We start from the raw sequence: 27060 nt of genomic DNA on the forward strand, positions 1-27060 counted from the left end.
AACACATATCAATCTGTCCATTAACTGGATTGTACAAGAAATACAGCAGCTAAAAATTTAGTCAGATATGTATGTTTCCATGGGAAAAAAACATCTTCTGCTCCAACTGAAGTCAATCTATTACTATACTACACAAGTTGTAAAACATCCAGACAGAGAATTCCCAGGAAACTAATCGGTTGTTCTTTATAACTGACAGTAAAACTGCACCACTGTTGAATTAACACTTGCCACACAAACAGGTCAGCCTCTGAAACAGAGCCCAATTTGCATTGTTTTACAAACATAATGTGCTGTGAAGTAGATTAAAGCAGCTGTTGCATAGAATCAAACTGAAGAGAAATTCAAATTATTTATACTGTTAGACTTCTCCACATTAACAGCTGCTTCAGACCTTTTGCCTTGAGGGAAAGTACAGATGGATTTTGCAATACAAAAAGCACAGTACATGGGACTTCATTTATTGGAAATAACAACATTTTTAACAGGGAAAGATTAATACCAATGATGATGCAGCTTAATAAGATTTTCATAGAAACAAGTAACTTTTACTAGCATGATCACAGCTTGGGACATAGGCATGTTGGATATATAATTACTCTAATTACAGGGAAAATTGAAGGAATTTGACTATAATTGCCCTGTAGCTAATTGTCCTGAATATGAGATCCACCACATCTATTTTTGCAACAGCAGATTTACAAAGGGCAGAACAATACTGGTGACTCTCCATTCTGCTATATGGTTATTGATTATGCTTTCAGCTAACAAGAATTAGTGCTTTCTGAATGTAGAACCTTCCTCCAGCATTCACTTCTTCTGCTGCTGTGCCATTTACTCTGGCTGTGAAATCCAGGAAGAGAGAAGGTGTACCCAAATTTATTATTATTATTTATTATTATTTACCCTCAACAGTTTTGCTTTGTTTTGTTATTGCTTCACTTCACAGTTACAACAATTTTCCATGCAAAAAAATTATAAGGCAAAAGCTTTTATTTGCTCCCAGAGCAAGCTGAAGCCTTTGAAGCAAAAAGTTTTTAAAAATAAGTGTATTTTATCATTCCTTAAAATTGCCTTTGGACCCTGAAATTACACATTCACAGAAATACAAAATGGTTGAGGTTGACAGAGATTTCTTGGAGATCATCTAGTCCAAACCCACAACTAAAGCAATTGGCTCAGGACTGTGACCAATAGAGTTCTGAATATCTATACGTACAAAGACTCCTCAACTCCTCTGGACAATCTCTTCCAGCTGTTGTTGCACCACCTTCACAGTAAAAATATTTTTTCTTAGCCACACACAGTAAATACAGATTCATGAGAACATGTAATATCTTAATTATTGCTTAACAGAGTGATCTTTCTATTGAGTTTCATTTTTCTTCTACATGCTTTATGGATTCAGCCATTTGTCTTCTGCTGGTACCCTCCCCTATAACACCCAGTGGAGGATCCATTTAACCCTATTTAAGTTGAGACACTCCTCCATTTTATTCAGTGGAGGTGATATTTTGTACGAGGGGAATAAATCCTAGAGAAACTATTCTGGTTTTACACTGTGCACAAATAGAATCTGGCTGCTCCTATCTAATCTAAAATATACCTCAATTATTATGCAATTAACATCAAAATGTGATATGATTCACGGAAAAAGCATTCAACAATTAGCAAATATATCTGGCTACAGTACATTAGCAATCCTACTGAGAAATAATACATAATTAATATATAATCTGATTTCCTATTTAAGTTTTCAGGTTATTGGAATGACCCCATAAGGAAATTCTAACCATTGCAATAGTTTTGCTTTCTCTGTAGTTTTCATAGCATCAATCCAGACAGTAAAGCAAAATCAGGCAGGTAGAAATGCCAAAAAATCTTATCTCAGATGTACTATGCTTCCGTTGGTATAAATGAATTTAGACTCTCAAACTAATTTTCGATCATGTAGCTTATATCTCATTCAAAACATCAGGAGAATCACTGGATAGGACAGGCCTGTGAAATCTTTTTGAGTTCAGAGTATCTGCCATCACTGTGGTTCTGGCTGTTTGGAGGAGGGGCTGGAAGTATGAATATTCTCATATCTTTTTAGAGTCAAAGACTCACCCTTTTCAGTTCCAGGTTGGGATCTAAAATTTACCATCAGAAAAAGCTAGATCACCCTTATTAGAACAGTTGTGTTTGTTTATTTATTTATGAAGAAACTGAAATGAGATTCATCTGACATTGAATTTCCTCAATGTACCTCCATGGTCTTTGATGGAAAAAGTATAAGGTCTTAAATAAATACTTGAAGTAGACAGCTGTCCAAAACACACACACACACAAATGCAAAACAAACAAAACAAATAATCAAACACAATAACAAAAACAAAACAAAAAAAAAAAAAAAAGAAAAGCCAAAACAAGGAATACCTTGACAAATTATTACAGATCTCTACCTTGCTGTTTCAAATTGTGTTTCATCCCCAGTCATCAGAGGGAGATCTGATGACTGATCCAAGCAATCCTCCTCTTCTCTAACTTCTTGTTGTCATACAGTGGCATGAATTACACACATCTGTATATACAACTGGTGGTTGGCTGTGCTTAGAGTCAGCTGACAGAGGTGCATACAAAGGGAGAGAGGACAAGTTGGCACTTGATATGACCTAGTTTGCAGTCACCCAGAGACCCAAAAACTAATATTCTCCAAAAGAAAGGCCAGCATGTGAAGAGTAAATCCATATTTATACAGTAAGCACAGTTAGGTAAGCCAACTGGCAGCTCTACCTGCATGTGCTCCCTGGGAGAGGATCACCAGCCAGGCAGCTGCAGAAGCCTGGCAGGTTTACACACACAGATACACACTCTGTCAACACCATTCACACAGGAAAGGAGAGGAAAGGAAGGAAAACTGAATCTAGATCTCCATTGAGATGTCCCCTGAGCAAAGTGATGATATGTCTTTGCCTCCTCCTAATTTATTTCTCCTCCCTAGAGCAGCTTTTCCAGGTCAGTAACAGACTGTGCCATCTGCCCTGGCTGGGAGGAATATGGTGAAAACCCCAGAAGAACAGACAAATCTTGGTAGGGGGAAAACACTGCTAAAAAGCAGCTCCCAAAAGCAAAATGCTTGGAGGGAGTTCTGGTGTGAGTCACCAGCCAAAAGACAAGGCAGAAGGCAGAACAGCACAAATGTTATTAAGGTGGATGCATGCCCAGTGCAAAGGGGACAAAATTCCCTTTTTGGTGCCACTTCACAATAGCACAACTGCCCCGTACCTGCAGGCCACCTTCGAAGGTAATGATGCTTTTACCTTTCACAAAACCCACAAAGTGCCTTCTCTGAGCATTTTCCTCCTAATGCCCTCAAGGTATTCAAGCTACTGCTGCTCAGAGGCAGTGCATTTTCACACTTGTGCTCTTTTCCTTTCACCTTCCACCTCACCACCCCATCTGAGTCCTTAAGGGCTATAATTTGTTTAGTGGTTGAGTTTAGCTGGTTGAGTTCTATAGAGACAAGAAAGTATACCTGAGCTTTTAGCAGCATGACTCACTTGAAAGCTAGTTTTCATGCCCAGCACAATAGCTGAAGTCAGGATCCATTTTGCATGTGCTGTAAGAGGGTTCAGAGCTGCCTTCTTGTAGGAGGATGTAAGGGAGCAGGCAATTACAGCCCACAGGTACAGGTATCCTCCTACCCTGACAGGCTCCTGCAGAAGTCTTTTTCTGTGATTTTTTGCTCATGCATATGGGAATGACTGGATTTATAGCAGTTCTCAGGAGAGGCAGGTACTTAAGGATTTGGAGACATAAGGGCAAATTCTTCTCTTGAACCCACATGGTGGATTGAAGAGGAGAAATTAGCTGTATGAAATAAAGCCAGGTACTGTGACTCTTTCTCTTAGGTAAATATTTCTTTAATTTTTTGGTATATCCAGCTGTGGCCTGTAGCAGAAAGGAATATCTCATAATGAGCTCTGTTATAAATGGCTCTGAAACACAGAGTGTTGGAATGCCACTAAAAATATTTTGTCTGTGGCTTTTGCTAAGGCTCAGCTCCTCAGGAAATACTTTCATTGTTTAATGCTGTCATTTTGTACATATCCAATATTTTCTTAATCTGTCACTGGGAATGGTTTATTTATAACATATAACAAGCTTATTTTCCAATTGCATGCTGTAAATATGTCTTAACAGTCTTGCCAAAAAAACTAACTATTCACTATAGCTGCTCAGTTATAGACATTTAACCACTTTATTAGCTTTTAAAAATGCCAGAAGTATGTGTCAAATCCTCCCCCTTTTTTTCCACTGAAATAGTGGACATACAAGTTTGAGTCAGGATTTAGCCCTGAATTTGTCATTCACATCTCTCCAGAAGTAATACCAAGGGGCAGAGGGACTTAAAGACACCTACTCCATGTTTCTTACCTGGCACTTAAAAATTTGCCACCAGCCCATGATAAAAGCAACTTATGGAGGTAGAAAACAAGGAAACCCTCTGGTCTTGCTGGGACATCTATAGGGAGACTTCAGTGCCATCTTAAGCTGTCTCTTGTTCTCCCCTGAAAGGTATGAAGGGAGCAAAAAAGACCCTCCCTTTCTTAGGTCTTGGGATTGTTATATAGATTTCCTGCTGCATTTTACAGCTGGCATCCAGGTAAAGCTTATAAAATGTGTTTCATAAGCAGTACAACATATTCTGCCACAGATCCTGTTTGCTTGGAGGACTTAATTGATCAAAGAGTTTTGTACTCTAAACGTTACTAAGTCTATACACGTGTGTGCCTGTGTATGTAGAGGATAAAAATGAAGCTATGTGGAGTACAGAGATCTTGCTAAAGCATTCATACATCTGCCAGCAAGTCTGCTGACAGTTTAGGGTTTTTTAATATATTTACACAGCTGTAATATATATACTTTTATTGGGAACATTTTCCGTCATTAGCTTTCCAACAGGTTAAGAAGGTTATTCATAGATATATCTACACACAATGAGCCAAACTCTGCTCTCAGCTGTAACAGTAAATACAGAGTCACTCATTAAAATTGATTGCTTTTCCTTTTTTATTTTTCCATTTAACTTGTACCTGGTAACAAAAAGGAATTTGTCCTCCCTGTATTCCAAGATATCAGCAAGACTGCTGACCTTCTGTACTCAAGCAGATAATCTGATGGTCATTTCTGTGTCAGAGCAGTGGAAACAGCCTGCCAGCACTTAGTGTGTTCTGCAGTCATATGCTTTGGCTGATAAGATGATAGGAATCAATCTTTCTGCAAGTAGTGTCCAAAGGTTGCCTCTAGGACTGTTTTTAATTCACAAGTGCTGCTTCTACCTTATTAGTGTCTAAAAGTTAGTCAAGAATTTCCTCAGATATATATTTCTTCTGACTAAAAGCCATATACGCACTTCAGTCACACTTAGAGCAAATTTTCATTAGAACATCATTAAAATGTGGCTTGTGATATGGGCCCAAAGCTGATGCTGCCTCTGCAAGTGGAAACCTTTAGTAAATGCACTTCGGTGCTTAGAAAGTAATTCCAGATTTCTGCTACTATCGTAGAGACTGGAGTTTGTTCTTTGTGAGTCACTCTTTTTAACTGATATGGTTGGACAAGTTTTTAGAGCAAACATTCTTTTTCAGCTGTGTCAAGAGATTTTTAAAAGCTGCCTTGTCAACTATCTTAATGTGGTGGCTCCATGGCTGTAGGGACACTGTGTCTCAGCACTGCCTGCACTGCTGTTGCTTTCCACTGCAAGAAACTCGATGGATGAAAAGGAGCTGGGGAGGGCTATGTCAAACCAGAAATACAGGGATCTCCACAGAGAGTAAACTGCACAGGTTTCAGGATCATATTAATTTATGCATGAGGAAATAAAGTCATCTGAGAAACTTGGGATGCACTCCTGCAGTATATTAGCAAACTAAGCAGGCTGTAAGGCCAAGGTTGGATGTTGGCAAAACTTGGATGTTGCCTAAACTGAATGATATCTCTATCAAAGCAGTCTTTTCTCTTTGCAAAAGCTAGTTACAAAACAGTGAATTCCCACACAGTGTGGCATTCCATCTCATTGCAGGACAAGCTGCAAGACAAACATGGAAATCACTGAAGTGAATTAGACTGGAAACTATCTTCCGCAGGGGCCAAATCTTTTCACATATTTCTACTCTACCAGACAGAACTAAGCCCTGACCCCCCCAATTTAATTCTCTCAGTAAACCTGGAGTGAATCCCAAATAGGTCCTAGGTTTCCAATTTAATATGGGACTTCCTTTCAATATAAGGATTGGGGTGAAATATGGGAATGTTACCTATTTCTACATTTGTTACACTTTTTCAATAGAAGCCACTAAATTTAGATTGAAGCACATGCAGTTATCAGCCTTCTACACTCTGCTCTGCCCAGTCCTCCCACTGCTACCTCCAGCCACCGTTACCTGTCATCAGCTGGGACAGGAAGGGCACACAAGCAGTGAGACAGACACTGGGGACCACCAAGGGTCACTGGGTGACACTTTGTGCAGTGCCTGTGTGGCAGCAGCGGGGCAATAAGCAGGTGGGAGGGGTGGTTCAGGTGAGACATGGTCTGAGTGATGATCTCACTGCCCCTCGGTGGGCTCTGCAGCGGGGCTGCTCCCCCCAGGCTGGCTGCATGCACTGCCCAGGGCTGGAGCTACCTGCAAATCCCAGCTGCCTTCAAGGGCTGCTTTAGTTTGCCTGAGCAAAGGTATCCCTGAGGTCTGGTTACACAGTGGTTTCTGTCACATGCAAAGGAAGAGGGAGGATTTTTCAAGGAAAGGTTATTAAAGTCTGTGATAAGATGCTGAGAAACCCAAACATAAACTCCCTCAAAAATAATAGTAACTGTGTGAGAAATTCTTCATTGCAAGTGTTTGTATAGTGCAGCCCTATATAATGTTATAAGCTGTAGTCCTGAGTGTTGCAATCTTAACTATACACCAGCATGTGTTTTTAAATGTAATGCGTTTTGATGTCCTGTTTGCATTGGACTCACTGCTGTAGGTCTCTGCAGGACACTGTTTACAAAAGAGATTACCAAAAATAAAAATTACAAAACAAAGTGGTGTAAGTTTCAGAAATGAGAGTAGGAATGCCTCCCTCCGGAAGTTTTTGCCACAAGTCCATACATAAACAAGGCCAAAGGGACTCATTATAAATCAAGTTATTTTCCTATTATCTCAGTAAGATGGGGGATCAACAGCTATCCTGGTCTTATTTTGCAGGCTGAAACCTGGAACTAGTTTAAATCTACTTTAATCTAGTTCACAGTTCATGGAACAGCTGTATTGAAACAGAACTTTTTTGTGTTGAGTTCTGTACCTTCTAGATGGAAAAAAAAACCCCATGAAAAGTAGTTCTTGTTTATGAATAATTTATCTTTCTAGAAGCATAACAAGAAAAGGTAGCCTTGGTAAAGTTAGCTCCTTTCTATGCCACCAAGATGGACTCAGCTCTGGCTTTTGCACTGGCTTACAATTAAACATGTTATCGGTGGGAAGAATATTAAATTTTCCTGTCACTCTCTTTCCTACTCCACCCCCCAGATTTCCAATTTATTGCACTAAAAATTTGCAGTTCAATATGAGCTGCTCTTGCTTTATCTCTTTTCTCATTTTCTTCTTTTTTTCTTTCTTTCTTTCTTTCTTTCTTTCTTTCTTTCTTTCTTTCTTTCTTTCTTTCTTTCTTTCTTTCTTTCTTTCTTTCTTTCTTTCTTTCTTTCTTTCTTTCTTCTTTCTTTCTTTCTTTCTTTCTTTCTTTCTTTCTTTCTTTCTTTCTTTCTTTCTTTCTTTCTTTCTTTCTTTCTTTCTTTCTTTCTTTCTTTCTTTCTTTCTTTCTCCCAGATTTTAACCCTCTTGGACCATGAAGGCAACATATTTGTTATCCAGAGCACTACTGAACAATTACTAATGTACACCTTATCCCTGATGAAAATAATTTGGTCACCACTCGATGATATCCTTAGTTTCTATTATAGGAGTATATAGAAGTCTTGTTCATCATCAAGGTCCCTTCAGCCTAAATGCTGTTTAATATATTCTGTAGTTATATGGCACAGCAGAGTGTGAAGAGCTGGGAGACAACATAACTTTGTCAATGTGCCATTTGCCTGAACAAATTAACTTTCACAATTTTAATGGTCAAATGGCATGCTGGTGTTACTATAGTGATTCTGATTTAGGAATATGTACAGAGCTGGTGAGGACTTCAAACTAGTGTACCATGTCACTCTACATATCAATAGAAACAATCCCTGCCCCAAAATCCCTTATGGCCTGAATTGGCAACATGGCAAGAGGGTACCTGGAGAACAAAGGCACAGAAAGGAGAATATCCATGGCCACATCCACTGGCCTGCTCCTGAGAGTGAGCTATGCACTCAGCTAACTCCTCTTGCTGCTCCAGTAGCAGAGGCAGCAGAGGCAGTCTTAAGGACATAAGAGCTGTGAAACTTAACTCAGTCAGGCAAGCTGACATCCTTCCTAATTACGTTGTGCAAATAGACTCATGAGTGAAGTGTGTTCACATCAACACTTGAAGGAAATAAATATAAGCCCTGCTTGTTTCAACAGCTCCTGGCTATAAATCTAATAGGAGATAGCTTTGTACAAGATCAGATCTAAGTTGTACACATGGTCTCCTGCATTGTCACGCTGCTACTGAGCCTGGCTACAGGAAAGAAATCTGCCTGAGCAAGGATTTACCACTCCAGGCAAGTGATGCACTCTGGTTTATTAGTATAAATTTCCACAGGTAGGAGAAGCATTTTGTTCCTTGGCCACAATAGATGCTGATACATGCCTTAGCTGGGATCCACTGTGCTCCTTGCTGATGGCTGTAAGGTGGCACAGTAAATGGATCCTGTGCTGGCTGACAATATCACAGTGACAGATGAGTATTATGATAATCACAAGGTACTGGATAATCACCTCTGTTACTTGCTTGCTGCCTGAGAATTAGGTCTCCTCTTCAGAATAAGGAGCAATTTTACAGCAGTCAAACTCCATGATTTTGTGCTGCTCCAGACAGGACTCTGACCTGAAGCTGGCCCTACATATTTTTCTCAAAGATTCAGAATAACGTAAATATTTGAAGATTATGCTTCATTTTAGATATATTGGCCATTGAATGTAGGCATTCAGTTCATCTTCAGGAAATGTGAACCACAGATCATCCAAGGTAATGGCTATCATTTATAACTCTGTAATGATTGGTACTCTGTAACATGAGCCACTGTATCACTGAGATTTTTCACTGTGACTGAAGAATTTTTGTAAGCACCTAGTCAACAGTTATGTACCATCATATATATCAATTTAAAAAAATAATCTGAGAAAGCATAATACTAACTCCTTTTGGAGAAAAGCACTCAGTTCAGGTTTTATGCAGCAACAGAAGAAACAAGGGCTGTTTACCACAGCACACATGTCACAAAAGCTGCTGGTATTCAGCTGTCTGATTTCTCTGCTTGAAAGAACAGTCTACTGGGTGCAGTTAAAATGCAAAGGAGAATATAAAAAAGTGGAATCCTGAGTGGGTGAATAAGCAGTTTCTTTGAAGCTCAAATCTGACGTATATTTCAGAGCTCAACAGAAGCAAAAATCGATTCTCAGATTACTCTTCTTTCTAGCTTTGGATGAACTTGAAAGGAGAGCTGACACCAGCATTTACAAACATGTCCACAACCATTTCTGGGCCCTTTGCATTTCCAGGAACAGGCAAAAACAACCAACATGAGGAAATAGCTTGGTAAATAGAGCCAGAACACTGTCTCTATTTTTTTGCTACTCTTAACTTCTTTGAGTGATGACCCCAGAAGAAACCTGGGGTTTCTGTTTCCTAAAGCTCCCAGTTGAATATTTGTCCCCTGAGGAATGTTAGCTACAGATTCTTCATGAGAACAGAGACAACGTGGCTCTGCCTTCTGCATCAGCATCTCCAAGATCAAACAAGTACAGGGAGGTGTGTTATTCCTCCCCTCCTTACCTTCTCTTCAGCCAACAAACCTCCCTTCTGCACCTGATGATTAGAGGGAGAAAGAAGAGATGGAGAGGGAAGTATGAAAGAAGAACAATTTGTGGTTTACCCAGAGGAATTTCTCAGCAGATTAGGGCCACTGGATCACCTCTCAAGCACAACCTGGGGCTGGTATCTGAAGATGTCAAACCACACGGTCAGCTTTGCAGGTGGAGCCTGAGGTTCTGCTGATGACCTGAGAAGTTGCATGGGATGGGAAACTGGTCCAGCACACTGCTCCACAAATAACAGTCTAATCCACAGTCAAGGGCTCAGCCTGAACCACCCTTGGCCATGAGATACTGGTGGCAGGCTCCCATCCTTACCCATCTGGTGGGCCATCTGTCCAGAGGCACCTACCCTTCAAACCCAACCCCTCACAGAAAATGTTCACATGGCTCAAGCCCTTTGAAAACCATGGGGTGGCAATTTTCTGTACAAAATGCCATGCTCGGTGGAGGAAAATATTTTGTAGGAAGTTTATTCACAATTATTCCTGATTAACTGAAATAGAAATGTATAGTGTATTATTTTGATTATCTAAGTACTGCTGCTACACTAGGAAAAGTGATTCGCCCAGCAGCAGGGGGTTCACAGGCTCTTCCCACCACTTTACATTCTGCTTTGAGCAACATCCAAACTCAATTTAACATTTGTATTCTCTTCCTAGTGCTGTTATGAGGTAATGGTTCTCTTAATCTAAATCTTATCTGCCCAGCTGCAATTTTTATATTTTCTTCTGACTGTGTTAGTCACATAAGATTGAAGAACATGAGAATTTAGTAAATCTTTCAGAGGTTAAGATTGCAAAGGGTCGAATTTGTTTCTTCAGTCAACTTTATTAATAATCTACAGTCTGAATTGGATTTGAAATTGAAGTGAGTAGCACTCACTAACAAAAGAAATAAAATGCACCATGAGCAACATTTTGTCTATTAATGTCTGCTACTTTTCAGTTACAATAATAGAAATAGATTAAATGTACAACAAAGACTGAAGAAAAAAAATAAAGTCTCTTTATTCCTCTCCTTCTCTGTTGTTGCTCAAATAAGATATTAAGGTATACATTGTCATTAAAAAATTGGTTTATAATCTTTATTCAAGCAGTACTCCAATAAAGGCAGAAAAATTAAGTTTTTCAGAGTATAAATTGAATATCATCGATCTGTACATAGATCTACCACCTTTCTGATGCCATCAGCTGTGGAGTTTATTATATTTTACGCATGAACTCTATCTTTACAGGGAACAGTGAGGCCTAGATTGTGGCTGACATTTCTGTGTGATGTGTAAATGAATGCATGGGTGTTTATGGACATGCAGGTGTCCCTCTCTAAAACATCTTACCTGAAACTTTTCTAAGGATTAGGCAGCTGACCAGCTTCTGCAAACTTTTCATCATTTCTCCAATCTCTCTCACTGCCTTCCAAAGGGAAATTCTCTCCCCAGGAAAATGTGCACAAATTGCTTGCCCAGAAAGGAAATCAAGGACTCAAAAATTGTGATCAACAGAATGCATTTTGAAGAGAGCCAGTCCCGAGAAATGTCATCTTTGTCAGACTAATTTCTATTCTCTAGTTTTTGAATTTGGGTTGTTTTTAAATGGTGGAAGCTGAGGTAACATGCCATGTGGCTGTGGAGCTGTATCACAGGATAGATCACTGCCCTTCTTGGTGGTGCGAGTGTCCTGGAAAAGAGACACAGCTCTGGGAACTGTGGTTCCAACCCTGCCTGTGCACCTTATCAAATCCATATCAGCACTGTTTAAAAGCCAAAGCACAATTTCCATGCCATGTCAAAGATCCATTTTGAAAAATATCCTTACCAATAAGAGCAGTTCTGCTTTGATAATCCGTTACTATGCATAATTTCAGGGAGACATCAAGCAAGGAGGCACGAGAATTTTTTTTTTTTGCTGTGTGCTATAATAGTGAGAATGTGAAAAGGAGAAAGAGTTAATTTTTAACCCTCTTGGAGGTGAGAAAAGCAAAATGGCTGTTACCCTCCATCCTCAAAATGTGAGTCATTCAACATGAAGATATGTTTATTGCAGAGTTTTTACATCATATTTAAATGGCCCATCATTCAGGGCTTAGGCATAGTCACAAGTCACAATATTCTTCCCCTTCTCATAAAAGTGAGGTAACTAACCTGTGAGATATTTATTCTATATAGGCAATTTTCTATCAGATATTTTTATATTTGATCAGTATGTATCCCAAACTGCTTATAGTGTCAAAAGAGTCTTCAGCCTTGGAGTTGTGATGAAGAGGAGTGTGTAGCCTTTTACATGGATGGCCCCTTCCAGTCAACAACAGTTCACCAGTACACCCAACTGCCAAAAACCAAAGAGAGACAAAAGATACTTCTCTGATTTTATGTGATCCAGAAGGAAGACCATATAACACGTAGGTGTGATAAATTGGATTAAATCTCTTTAATGAAAAGAGAGTTGCAAGGTTTTTTAGAGTAAGATAAGAAGGCTACAAACATCTCTGAGTAACTACTGGTGAAACCAGAGTGGCGTCTTCATTAAAGGCTTTTATGACCCTATCCAGCTCCCTTGTTTCTTGCTCTTCTTATTACTGTATGTATTAGAGAAGAACCAGCAAATGAATTTAGTGCAACAAGGGAGAAGAGAGCAAGGAAGAATCAGAAACAGAGCCAGAACAAATACTGGCAGCTATCCTTCAGAAATGCCCGAAAAGACATTTACGGGATGAGTGTTCCCAGAGGAGAGCTTAGAAGTATCACCAGAAGAGTGGCTTCTTAACAAGTTTCTGCTGTGTGAGGGGAAATGGGACTTTGCATATTCCTTTTAAACAGACAGTTTGGCAGCAAAGATGATCAGTTCCACTCACTCCATCAGTGAGCTACAATTTATTTTCCAATTGGATCACAGCCAAAGCTAATTTGTGCCATGGAAAGATTACGATTGATTTCAGTTCCAGTGGATGTTGTCCTTAGGCCCCAAACAGAGGCTTCCTGTTGCACCCCTCTCAATGCAAGGCTTGCAGAGGGACACTCAGCCTGGCCTTCACCTGTCCCATGACAGGTTTGACTTGAGCTTCAAAGCAGTGCCTCCCTAGAGTACAGCAGGGAAATAATGTCATTTCTTACCTGCATTTGGCCTATGGAGATGAGTCTTGTTCAAGAATTGCTTTCCATACAGGTTGCAAAGTATTCTAAGGCAGGGTTTTTGAAATCAGTACATCTTTCTGTATCAGTAACTGTAATTTCCTATTAGCAGCTCTACCCAGAGATGCCTGCAAGAGAAGTACTTAAGTATAGCTTTAAGGTGAATGGTAATTCTGTTTAATTAAGCACATAGGCAAGAGTTTTACTGGCTGGCTTCTCTTGGAAGAGTACATAAACAAATGAAGTGTATAAAAAAATGACAATATTCAAAACAATTGGTCAGTATTCTCAGAATATTTTCAGTATTCTCAGACTCAGAACTAAGCAAATTTAGAAATAAATTAGAAAAATAATTTCTGGGTTTAACTGACCTTTTCCTGTGGATTCAAATCCCGGTGGCACACAATTACTGATGTAAAACAAGAAACATGGTGTCTAATTTAGGGAAATATATCAGATGTGAGGAAAACAACTGCTAGAGAATGGTATTCATGAAGAAAGGGTAACATGACAGGTTATTTTGAATGGTTTTGTGTGTGTTTATTTTTACACTTGAAGCTAACTCACATAAGTAGCAGAGATGTATATTTTCTCTCTGCCCAGCAGTGCACTGAGCAGCTGCAGGGGCAGAGCCGTGCTCACGGAGCTCTGTGTACGTCATGAGATGAGAGCCAGCAGCATGTGCAGCAGGCACAGCATCAGCATCAGAGCCTCTTAAAGCTCCAAAGGAGCAGCCACATCCCTCATGCCTGTGAGCAATGATGGATTTATGCAGTGAGCCCTCACAACTCCAAGGGATACCTAATTTAAAACTCTGATCATTTAAATTCTCATATACATATATATATTTACTGAAGGGGCTGTGAGCCATTAAAAGGAAACGACTGAGAATAAACAAAATACTGTTTTGAGGAGGTGGCTATGTGTCCCATATAGCTTTTTTTCAAAATACAAAGGCAGACATGTAAATCTCAGGTACTCAGCTGGGAAGAGGTGGGAAATTCAAAGCCAAGGCTGCTACTCTGTCCTAGGTTGGACTTTTGGTGCCCTGTGATTTTAAGAACTTTACCTCGGTGTGTGTAATCTTGTTTATAAAATGTGTCACAGTACTTACTAACAGGGGTGCAAATTCTGCCTGCCTGCAATGCAATGCTGTTGCTTTATCCAGTGTGCATCCAGGATGAAATTGGCCTGAGGCAAAAGTGAATGCCACAATCCTGCCCTTCATTTTGCAGGATTGCTCTCTCAGTCAGTACCCCTTGTTTATTGCAAGTGGTCTGCATGGACTGATTTGAACCGTCCTTCATCATGTGACAAGAGAGGCAGAAATTATCAAGGAAACCATTAAAGCAAATGCTTACGAAGATGTCTGCTGCATTTGACCTACATTTCACCCATCTGTTACAAATCTGATTTATGGAAAAACTGAAATTATAATACTTCCTGAAAACCTAAACACTTTTAACTTGGCCTAATTTTGTTGAGTCACATCCTTTTTCTGATACCTATCTCTTTTCTTACTAAGCCAAGATACTTACATATAAGACATAGAATGATAATGTTCCTCAGTCCCAGCTGATTATTTTCTCTGATGTCAGACATGGGAGATGCATAACAGCATAGAAGTCAGGATAAGGAAATGGTGGAGCAGCACCAAGTAGGAGAAATTACAGGCTTTGCTGTGTGATTGCCAGCTAGGAGCCTTAGCAGGTCAGCAATCTCAATGATTATTTATGCAGAGCAGATTTGCAGGGAACCACACGTCTTTGTGCTAATTTCAGTGTCAGAGACATACAATGCTCTGTCACGTTGGGAAAGGGAGGGGAATGAGCAAAAGTGCTGCAGAAAAGGGTCTGGGAAATGAAGCTTTAATAAATTCTGCTGCAGTAAACCATCTGTTCCAATGGGAAATCTATGCTGTCATAAATCTGAGTGTTGTGGCTAGAAAGACGAAGGGCATGCAACCCAAATTTATAGATACTGTGTCATGAAAACTGCAGAATAGAGCTAAGGCATTAACATGATAAAGTTGGATTATTTTCTGGTTGGGAATACTTCTTGATAATGCTTTGATCCCCTTTATTTAATTCATTACATAAGCTCAGTAGGTGACAAGGTTTGTAACAAAAACCTAACACAAATATTGACAAAAAGTTGACCTGTGTTCATTTACTGTGAGTAATTACTGAGCATAGCAATGTGTTTTCTACTCCTTTTGGTGGGCAAAATTTTTACAAGGGGAGAGTTCTGAAGAAATCACCAGACCTTGGACTCTTAGGGAAAATTCAGGTGGGTATCTGACAGTAAGCAGGATTAACATACCTGAGCAAAATTATGAATCTTCCCTCTCTGTGTCTTTTAATTCCTACCTGACTGAACAAAAGGTAGCAAGAGCAAGATGCAACATAATTAATGATTTTTTAATTAAATTTCCTATTATCCACAAACCATATTCATGAACAAGGACTCCTTAAAGGCAGCAAAAAGAGACCAAAAATTAGTCTCAGCTCAAATAAATGTCTAATATAATCTTTTTTTCCTATTTTTTAGTATTCATAGATTCACAATATGCCTGCTAATGTTGCTTAAAACAGGTATAATAACATCACAGGCAGGATAATACATGTGCTCTGTGACAGAGCTCTTTTGAAAGGGATTTCTCTCTCTTTCTTCCATGACTTCCAATGCCTTCTCCAATGTAATACAAATGAATTCTAACATAAATACCAATGGATGCCCTGCTTAATATTTGCTTTTTGTCAGTACCGTTCATGTACAGCTCAGTCACAGAAATGCAGTGGAAAATTCTGATATCCATGCAGGATTTTAGAAGAAAAAGGTAACTTATTTTTGCAGAACTGCCACTATCCAGAAAACATGGTAGCCTCCTTAGAACTGGGACAGGAGCTAGTGCATACCAAGCATGCAGTATGCAAAAACATATTTTTGTCAGTGTTGGGCATGCAAAGTCTTACAAGCTCACTTTAAAATGGACATTCCTTTCCCTGTTCTATCCATTTCCACTGTTTGCTCAGAACCACAGTTTGAAAAATCCTTTATGCAGCCACAGAAAAATAATTTTTTGTACTTCCTATATATTTATATCTATTTGTTGGTATTGTAAATAAAATAGATAAGCCTATTAAAAATCAGAGTCCATCTTTAAGCAAGAAAGACTTGAATAAAAAATGTGAAGACCGGTGGTAAGATCAAGGCTTAGTCATAGCTAGTGACATAAAATAATAATGTCATATATGCACCTTTTGAAGTACAAGCAACTGTGTGTAAATATGCATTGAAATCCACTCATTTGTTCATGTAGGACAATTTCAAAATCAGAAATTTTGAATGGACTAGAGGGCTAAGTCAGCTTCTTCACATACTGATGCTAGCAAGTTTTTTTCAGCATATCATATTGCTTGCAAAATCTATATCATTTCCAGATGATCCTTAATACTCACATGTAAGATGCACAGCATAGGACTACTGGTCAGAAGTGCTTGGCTCTGAGTGGTTCTATTGGATCAAATCCCTGAACAGCTTTTCTATTCTGTATCCACTGCTTTTGCATTTATTTAGCTCAGGAACAGGAACTCACAGTAACAGGTTTTACTTGCTAGAATGCCCCTGGGACAAAGATGTCCTTTCTGTGAGATGGCTCCAGGAATTGGCTACTTACAGAAATATGGAAGTTAAAGATTGCATATCCAGCTGTGCTGGGATTTATATGCACTGCAGAACTGTGATTTGCCCATGCCTCTGAATGCTGAAACTGCCTTATCAAGGGGTAGTGCTAAAAAAAAAAATGTGTTGACATCCACAAGAAGTGAACAACATATATATTGTTTAAACCAGGTATAGGATAAACTTTTTCTCTTTACCTTCCCCACACCTTCTGCCCTCAGGCAGAAGAATGGGGAGGACATGGTCGGAGATGACAGAATGGAACACAAGAAATTCCAGCAGTACTCAGAAGAAGATGGATTGCCATACCAGAGAAATGCTTTGGAAGACATTTTGGGCTGTTCTGGTGCTTCAACAATCTGAGTTTACTAGGTGCTTTGAGAGGCACTTGCAAACTGAACAGCCTGCAACAGACCCATGAAATAGGTAAGACATAGCAAGCTGGAAAGAGCAACTGATCTTTTGCTTGGAATCATAGTAGGATTTGGCAAGCACACAGTGAGCTATAACAGAGATGGTTCAAGCTTTTCCTGCATTCTGCCGGACTCATGACCACAAAGAAAAGTCTTGCCTTGCTGAAGCAAAAGGTAGGAACAGATACACTTACCAAGACTCTCAGCATGAATAAATGAGTGTAGAAACACAGTAGAATCACAGTAATATACAATACCTGGCAACATTCATCCAGATATTTCACCTAAAGAGCTGAGGAAAATTGAAGAAAAAAAGTGTCTTCTGGAAATTTTGTGGTAGGTTTTCACACTTAAAAAATAGACTTTCTCAAAGAGTTAAGTAATTGCAGTCATACTGTCTTAAAATCTGAACTTGGAGAAGATGACAGCTACTGAAGAAATTATGGTTTGATTTATCATTTGTACTGTGTAGGACACAGAAAGAAAAACCAAAAGAATAAAGAAATTTGCCCCGTTCATTCACAGAAATGCAGGCACCTTTCTCTGGTCACTACCTGAATGAATGGAAGTTTTTGTCTGCCACTCTTATTCAGGCACCAAAGATCTAAAGTGCTGTCAGGCACCTAAGTCTCTGTCCTTAATGGGAAATCTACTTTCTATCTCATTTATAACAGGTCACTACGTAGGAAGCCTAACTACTACCATAAACAAAAGTGCAGTCTGTAGGTCTGGATGGTGCCTTGCAGGGCAACAAAGTCCTTTGCTGGATCTACACTCATCCAGTATCCCAGGGGACATGACAGGTATCACAGGAAACTGAATTCAGGTGTCCCAAATCCTAAACTAATAATACCTAAAATTTCTGTTTCTCATAACAGAACCTTAGTGCCAATCACACAGAAAAGACAGACTATTTGGTTTCCATTGGATTATGCTGAACTACCCATCCTTCTTGAACAGCAGGCTTAGATTCATATTTTGAGGTCATCATGTGAATTATGGGTACCATTTGAAAGAAAATTACCTCATTCAGTTAAAAATTGGAGGCGGCCTGTGATTTGCTGAAGAGACAGGACAGTGAATGGCCATGGTATATCTAAGCAATTGTTTTGATCCTCAGTCTGAAACATAAATGAAGACTAAGTGATTACCACTGTTTCCATTGGTTGGAAACACTCTGCTTACTGTCTTATCACTATTATAGAATAGAAATTGTGGAAAAAGAGGATAAATATCAAGTTTGTTGAGAGTCATTAAGACAGGCTAATATCAGAATAGTCATCCATCAAGCTGTCTCTTTGGTCTATATAAAGATTATCAAATACATGGTATTTCAAAGTGCTAATCTCTGCCTAAGTAATGCATTAGCATTAGCTCCACCTTATTTCCCAAGAGCTCAGGAAAGCATCCCAATCCTGTGGGATGCTTCCATAGTCCTACGCTGTCACTGGACTCTTTCTCTTACTTCTCTACTTCTATGGATTCTACAGAATCCATAGTCAAAGTGGAAAATCTGTGCATGTTTGCTCTTAACAACTTGTGCAGGATTTTGCCTACAACACCTACAGAGAAGGTCAAAGGGAGATTGTTACATCTGACTCAGGAAGGAAAGACTGAATCAGCTATGCAAACAAAATAAATCTGTATTATGGGGTAAAGAGATTGACCTTTAGACATAGCAATGATAGCCGAATGGAACAGTCATAAAGATGTTAACCAAATGATTTGGTCTGACATTCTTGAATCAAACTGAAAAATGCTTTTTTTAATCTTTCATTTCTGCAATTCTTTGTTGCAGTATTAAATTGTCTTTTGTGATCAAGTTTTAATTAGGTATCTAAAATATGAAAAATCTCACATTTGATGCATAACAAGTCTAGAGCTGGTTGGACATCTCCTGGACTTTATTTCTTAAATATAAAAATTAACAGAAGTTCCCATAATTAAGGATTTATAATCCTAGGCATTGTGATAAATTTTTGCAGGTTTGAAAATATGAACTTAGCTGATATGAAAAATTCACTATACAGCAACAAAAAAATTCACTATACAGCAACAAAAAACCACTCAGGGTTTTTAGCAAAGTGGGACTTTAAAAGCCAAATTTATAACTCTTTTGATTTTTACACAGTACCAGTGATATATGGACTGGAGTACATTTTCAGTGCAAACACACCTGAATTTGTTCCACAGCACTAAAAGCACTGTGCAGTTTACCCTTGAACCTGATCCATAAGAGTCACTTTAGATCTGAAAACATCATGACAATGAACAAGGAGTAAATATTAGCCATTGCCCAGACACTTACTAGGAAATGTGTCTTGCTGTAAGGAGTCTGCAATACAAATAAACAAGATAGGGAATGACAGGAGGAGATAACACTGAGGAAGTGATTTGTCTAACAGAACAATGGCTGACTGCAGTATAGCATCTGGCTCCCCACCCTTCATGAGTTCAAGTCACAAGTGTTTTGCCCATTTTACAGACATGTTACTTGTCCAAACACGGTTCTGATACTTATTTTAGAAGTAATTTCAAAACATAGTGTTATTCACTTCCCAATGAGATTAAAATACCTTTAAATATCTCAAGTCATTTCACATACTTAGTGAGAAAACTACACTGTTTACAGACTCTTGTGCTCCAGACACCAGTGGACTGTCTTTATTCTCCCTCCTAGTGAGTGATTAAATTATCAGTGTAAAGAGGCATGTACCCTGTCACCTGGAAAACTTTTGTTCTTAAATGATTGTTCATTTGGACACTATTATTCATATTACCATGGGGCATGGAAACACTTGTGCTTCCCAAAATAAAACCAGAGTAGCCAGAGCATTGATCTCAGGCAGTTTGTGTCCTCTTTCTACCAAGGTACAGTGCAGGATGCTTTCAGGAAAGATGCCAATCCTCTCATATTGGATAATTATTTTAGACTCTTCTGTTGTCCACCACTGCTGAATCTCATCTTAATGGCAGCTTGAGATATGTGGTCTGCTATATAATAGGACATTATCTCAAAAGTTCATTCCTCTTTTTACATTCTCAGTAGGCTTTGGGGAATAACAGATGCAGACAACTGACATGCAAACATTTTTACTTCCTTTGCCCTTCCTCCCCTCCCAAAAGAACTGCTAGGAAGACACCCATTATCTCAGTTTGCAAACACACAATTGCCTCAGCCAACTGAATGAGATGGAGAGGAAATGCTAGGGTAACCCAGCAGTCTGAAACATAAACTGTCCTTACTCTGGCTGCCTACTTGGCAGAGATGAAAAGCTATTTGAGAGGGACATGAATGACATTTCAGCACCACAAGCTCACCAATCATTGTCACCTCTCTAGGGCAGGTTTACAGTGCATGCTGGAAAGCTGCTTCTAGTGACTGAACTGGTAGGTCCCATGCAATGGGACTAGTTTGGAATTACTGGCTCAAATCCAGGACGAATGTATTTAATCCTGAGCCTATGTCCTCTTAGTCTTTTGCCTTTTTAATGTCTTTTAGTAGGAAACTCCTTCTGAGGAACTTTTCCTAGAAAGCCATGCACCATACCCAGTACGTTGATGCCTTGCCTATGATTAAGGCCATAAGTTTCCAGCTAAACACTAATTCAAAGGCAAGCATTAGATACTGGTTGATTTGCTCTTCTGAGCATTTTCCATCCTTAAGGGAATGTCAGAAAATGTAATTGTTCAATTAATATTTTTTTCCCAATGCTCTATATTTCCAAGGTGATTAGAGGTTCTGGAGAATATTATGGGCATGTCTAGAGCAATGCCAGCAGCACTGCAAAAGAAGCACTTTGTCCAAATCAGTAGAGACCTTTAACTAAACACTTGTCTCTTGACTGTGAGGAAGGAAGAAAGAGCTAGAGGCATGATAATTGAGGTGAGAAGGCTACTGAAGTCGTTCTTGGAGATGATCTTTTATATTCTCCTAGAAAATAAAAGGCTTCCAGTGAGAGGAAACAAAAGACCTGAACAGCAGGAATATTTTGGGACTGGAGCCAGGAAAAAGAGTCAGTAACAAAGACTGGTAATTTTGCATGAATTGCTGTTTTGTGTTGTTGAGCACCAGGACACAGCTGGTGTACTGGCGAACCTGAGGTTTTGTATTAACTGTATTGAAATGATAATGAAGTTTTTATTTTATGATTGCAGATGTTAGTGGATTATTGTTATTAAGCCTATTAGTGTAATAGTACAAATATGAGTTTCTTTTTCTTACAGTCTTATTTGTTGTAGGTTAAATTAAATTTAGATAGGTATTAAATATTTTGAAACAACATAAAGGTTAATTAAGGAGATAAAAACACAGAGGAGAAGGTAGAGTAGCTTGTTTCAAATTCTTGAGAATTTGGAGTGAACTTACTGCCTTCTGCTATTAGATTCCAGGCATGTACTTAGTGATTCTGTATGGTGATCCCAGGTACAGTTCATGCAAGAAGGTTTTTTCGTGAAACATTGAAAGAGAAATGGTCTGTTTTACAAATTGGTTTCTCCCTGTGCCTCATTTGAAAAAAAAGAAAACAAAACCCAAAACAAGTGGAACTGCAAAGTATCTAACTTCTTGGGACATCTAGATTTCTGCCTGCCTAAGGTGGAGCATCTCAGAGCTGCTCCATTTTCAGAGAGGACAGTCTGCCTGTTCACATTTCGGTGAATTAGTATTTTTCTGAGTACCTCAGCTGAACACCCAACAGGCTAACCATGATTGTCAATATTAGCTTATTCCATAAGTAATGCATTTTTCAGTTAATTCAGAATAGAAACATAGAATAATTAAAGTTGGAAAGGATTTCTAAGATCATTAGGTTGAGCCCTTGAAATGCATCACTTATTATTCCAATTATTTATTGGCATAATAATATGTAACTCATTAGTCACCATAGGTGTAACATAAAACACATCAAATGGGTGTACAGTGACATTTGACTCTCTGTGTATTCTTTAGGTATGCATTACTTACATTAAGGCAATTGTGAACTTGCAATCTCTGTGGCCATTAGAGCACAGCTAAGGATTTTCCCTGTAAGGCCCAGTGGTTGCTCCACTGTAGGCAGGGAGACTTTTTACGACAATAGTTTCTGCCATGTCACACCTACAAACATGAAGCTCTGTTTTTCAATACACCTTTCCAGGCTGTTATAGGAGGCCTTTGGCAGCTAACCAACCAGGCAGTGACAGGTGGTGGGGCACCAGAAGAAAATCATGCTTCAATACAAGTGAGCGCTGCATTCTGGACATGAGAATCTAGTATATGAGTCCTCAATTGTGTTCAGAGCAAAGAAAATTACAAAAGGATCATTCTACCCCCTTGTTTGGCTACAGGCATTTGGCTATGGATGATCCAGTGTCTGCTGATGCCCCTGAAGCCTTACCTAGGGCACAACACCCAGACAATGTGTAACTGTTACCACGAGCCTCCCTCTTTTCTCATGCGTGTGATTAGCCAGCTCAACCACAAAATCATGGTAACTGATTTCTCCCAGAGAGTGCTACGGTTTGCTCTTCCTCTGAGCTGTGAATAAGGCCTCTGCTTTCAAAAGTAGGAATAAACTCTTGGCTTTGAAGACCTTGGGAAAGAACTTTAAATTCTTGTCTGTCTATGTGTGTGCTTTGAGACATATAAACAAAATAAAACAGTCATTGAAAACCCCGTCCTTAGAAATCATAAAATAAATATTTTTCACTTCCTTTTAACTATAGGAATTTATCAGATATACTTTGTACAGTACTTTCTCATTAAGAAAATTCATAATGATAAATATCTTGAAAAACATCTGGTTAGACACAAGGTTTACAATTCTTAATACTTCAACTTTGTTGTTAGCTGCTCTTAATCTCTTAATTAGTTTTATTCCCTTTGCGATGAAAAAATATTATTTAAAAAAAAAAGGAAAAATATTCATTGAGAGGTGATAGTTGTAAGGTGCAGAGAAAGACTGGTGAGACTTTAGTTTAGTTTCTTGTGAATCCCCTTAGGAGCAGAGCCACTTATGAGAGTCTGTAAGTGTGTGCCGTGTACATGTGTGCATTTTATATATAATTGAGCATTTGTACAGATATGCACACACAAATGTTTATCCATTCTTAAAGAAGCTGTAGCACATTTTCCTTCTTGAAGGCAGTCAGAATAAAATAACCATTAATCTTCCAGCACAGCATAGGCAGTGACAGGGTAAGCTCCCACATTATGCTGCCAACAAGCTTCCTGGACTGAGAAGACCTTTCCTTTTTTGTCCTCTTGGCTGAGCCTACCTATAGACATGCCAACAAGCCTTAAGACTTATAGTGCTTTCTGTTATGACACCTGACTCATCAAGGTACTAAACCACCAGCTTGATTTTGAGCATGGGAAATATTTCATTATTCAGTCACATTCTCAACTCCCGTAGCTGAGCAGGAATGGGATTAGTCAGAAAACATAACTGGCAGGACTTACTCTCTCATTTCACATAGACTAACAAATGGTGACAGCAAATAGTCACTGCTTTCCTGACTTATATGTAAATTGTTGCATTGGAGTCAACATTTTCTGTAAGTCCTGTACTCTCAGATTTTTTTATACATTCATTCTGATTCAGGACAAATTTCTGTATCCAGTATGCACAGGCAGTTCCCATTGCCTTATATAAGACTGTATTTGCAAACATGGAATGGACATATCTTTCACCTCTTACTATCAGCAATGTTGAAGCTGCACTTTACAGTTTATGGCTGTTTAGCAGGTCAAAGCCTAACAGTAAAGTACTATAACCTTAGTGAGAAGATAATTTTAAAATGCAAGTAGAAATGGGAATGATCCTTTCCTTCAAAGTACAGAAATTTATATAAAGATTAGTGACTTCAGAAATGCGGAAAACATTGATCTTCCCCTGAAGTATAGGTCTGTCAAGAGGCAAGGCTGAAAAGGATTACATCCATTTATTTCTTTCACACAACTTAGTACTGAGAAGCAGGGTGCTGCTCAAAGTGGTTCGACAATGAACAGAGCAGCTTAGAATCACCACACTGCAGAAGACAAAAGTAAACCAAGAATTGTGAGATGGACTCTAAGGTCATGTGTAGTGATTGTGTTCAGTATTTAAAGTGCTCTTGTATTTGTATCAACAGAGCCTTGTTGATTTAATATGATTATTCTGATACATAATTTAGTTGATGGCAGTTTGGAGCTAAAAGTGCCTGTGATTTCAATGCATATCAAAGTATCGAAGTAAAGCCAACAAAAGATTCACATAGCAAGCAATTCTGCAGGATCAAGTTATGTTGGTTCAATTTGGAAGTCCAGAAGACATTCAGTGAAAACATAAGGACTGCTTTCTGAAGCTGATGTTATATGACTAGAAACAGCATGTATCTACCTTAATATCAAACCCACACAAAGGTTCTCTTGTCAACATTTAAAATTATATTGAAAAGCTGAAAAATTAAAATCTTACAAGCTAGTCAAAGTAAAACCTCGACATTAAGTATACAGCTATTTCACTCTTCAGTTGTTTTGGTTATGGATGGTAGGACAAGAACATGAATCTGACTAACTAGAAATAAGTGGATTTCTTATTAAAACACATTCACAGAAAGTTCTGCAGGGGGCTAAACCTGCCCAAACTCAATCTTGACTTGGGCACATACCCAATAATAATTCATTTCAACAAGAAAGTGATTTGTATAAGAAATTAACCTTCATGGAACAACCTCCGAAAGCAGAATTTCCAGTTTCACACAATGGCAACATAAACCAAGAGACCACCCCTCAGTTATACCTGTAATGACTGTGCTGCTCTACCTTTATCCTTAGCAATGACTTCTCTTCTGCATAGGTTTTAGGTTGCAGGGGGTTTCCTTCTGGCAGAGTTCAATGCCTAGCTAGAAATACTATCTTCCATAACAAGGATGATGAACATCAGACTGTGCATTGTTCACCACTCATTGCCCTCAAAAGACCTGCTTGAAGTTTTCAGATTGATATTACATCTTTGTCTGATTTCCTCTAATTATAGTAGACTAATTTGCTTTACTAGCACTGCAAAATTAATCTTATATTTGAAAGAAGAAATATTACATATTCAAACAGATGCATAAGAATGTTCTGTGTCACATACAGCTAACAAACTTATCAAACAAATATATGTTAATTATCTTTTAAAAACTGCTTGAATCATAATTTTAAGCAGGTACAAACCAGAGAACTAATGAACAGCAGCATCAACAACCATTAAGAACTGGGGGGAAAAAATACTTTCATTCTTGTTTTCTCCTAAATTAGCATAAAAAATATAATCCAGCTAGATTTAAAGAACAAGCCAGAAAATACCCAGTGTATGGTGTTCTTCAAGACTCAGGATTCCTCAGAACAGCAGCCAGCTAAAAGAGATATTACAGCACCCTGAGAGGCATCTGTATTTACAGATGTTTGTATTTATAGAGTTCTGTATTTACCTCTTCTCTTTCTGAATAGAAATTTCACACTGGATATGAGTTGCCCTCTTAGCAAACCCTTTTCTCAAAAGAAATTCTTTTTATGGAATTTTTTCTATCTTGATAATCTAGTATTTTCCAGTTTTAAAGCATTCCACTTACCTCTCTACAGTTCAGCATGGCTTCTTATAAGCAATTCCATCACAGTGCCAAAAAACCAATCAAACAGGTGGCCACCACATCAACATGGCACCAGACCAACAATCCTCAGGCCAAACTTCAGCCATCAGCTTAGTTGAAGTCACTGTGACATCTAACTTTCTGAAAAATCACCTTCCCTTGTTCAAATAGAGAAGGCAATATGTTTCCCAATTCTCCACAACTTGACAATGACACTGCTTTGAAAATTTAACTCCCAAGTTTTTGTATAAGCATCTTCATATCTCATGTTCTTTGGGAAATTTTAATTTATTTAGAAGTAATCTATAAATTTTCTTCTATTTCTTCCAGAGCTGATGATACCGTAAGAGCTACTGGATATGTGTGAATTTTTACAGTTTTCTTTGAGCAGTTTCTGAAGGTTGAGTTTATTTTGTTGACAAGGGACTGAGCATGTGCAGATGTTCCTGTTTCATATGAGTAGCAGCTTTGGAGTGTTAAGGCTAAATCCAATTGTGTGAAGGATACATACAAAGCAAAACAAAATTGCATTTTTTAAATTCACTGCAGGCAAATTGCTACTGACCTTGAGGAAACTGTCAGAAAAGTGATTCTTTGGGAAGTAATTTTCACTGAAGCACCACGTGTAATTCTGCTTACACTACTGCAGAACCCTGTGAGGAAGTCAACATGAACCAAAATTTAATAAACAATCTGAGAACTATTAACATTTAATTTGGGATTATTTTGTATGAATTAATTTTGTATCAACAGTAATGAGTGTTTTTTTTCAGATTGTGGCAGTGTTTATTCTTCACTGTACACTGACTGTAGGCTGACTGACAACTTCAAACTAAATACCAGTAGCCCAAAATAATGTACTCCCTCTCTCAGCTTGTGCTTGAATATTCAAAACTGCAGATGGAGGAGTAAAATACAAGACAGAAAGTGTAAAAAGATTCAAATCTTACTGAGATTCAAGGTGCTGAATGTTTGACATAGGCTCACCTCACTGAACTCTCTCTCCTTGGACAACTGCAATTGGACGTTGTCATGCCCACAGAGATGTTTCAAATTTAAGACTCCAGGCTTGCAAATTCTGTTCAATAATAATTCCCATAGAGTAGACCAATGAACTACTATGCTTTTCTCACCCAGTATGGATTTGCTGGATTACATCCTGAACATGCATTTTTAGGAGATTCTGAAATAAATTAAT

The 27060-nt window shown here is 38.6% G+C and overlaps 1 long non-coding RNA gene across 17 annotated transcripts in view; it reads right to left on the reverse strand.

The window, feature by feature from the left end:
* Positions 1-26245, reverse strand: part of LOC143694134 (uncharacterized) — a 211466-nt gene extending 185221 nt beyond the window's left edge. For all 17 annotated transcript variants that reach the window (XR_013182390.1, XR_013182395.1, XR_013182386.1 and 14 more), the window contains exon 1: positions 25845-26245. This is a non-coding gene — a long non-coding RNA (uncharacterized LOC143694134). The remainder of the gene's footprint in view (positions 1-25844) is intronic.
* Between the last annotated feature and the right edge of the window lie 815 nt (positions 26246-27060).

Source organism: Agelaius phoeniceus, chromosome 5, assembly GCF_051311805.1.
Source record: "Agelaius phoeniceus isolate bAgePho1 chromosome 5, bAgePho1.hap1, whole genome shotgun sequence".
In the NCBI taxonomy this organism is placed as follows: domain Eukaryota; kingdom Metazoa; phylum Chordata; class Aves; order Passeriformes; family Icteridae; genus Agelaius; species Agelaius phoeniceus.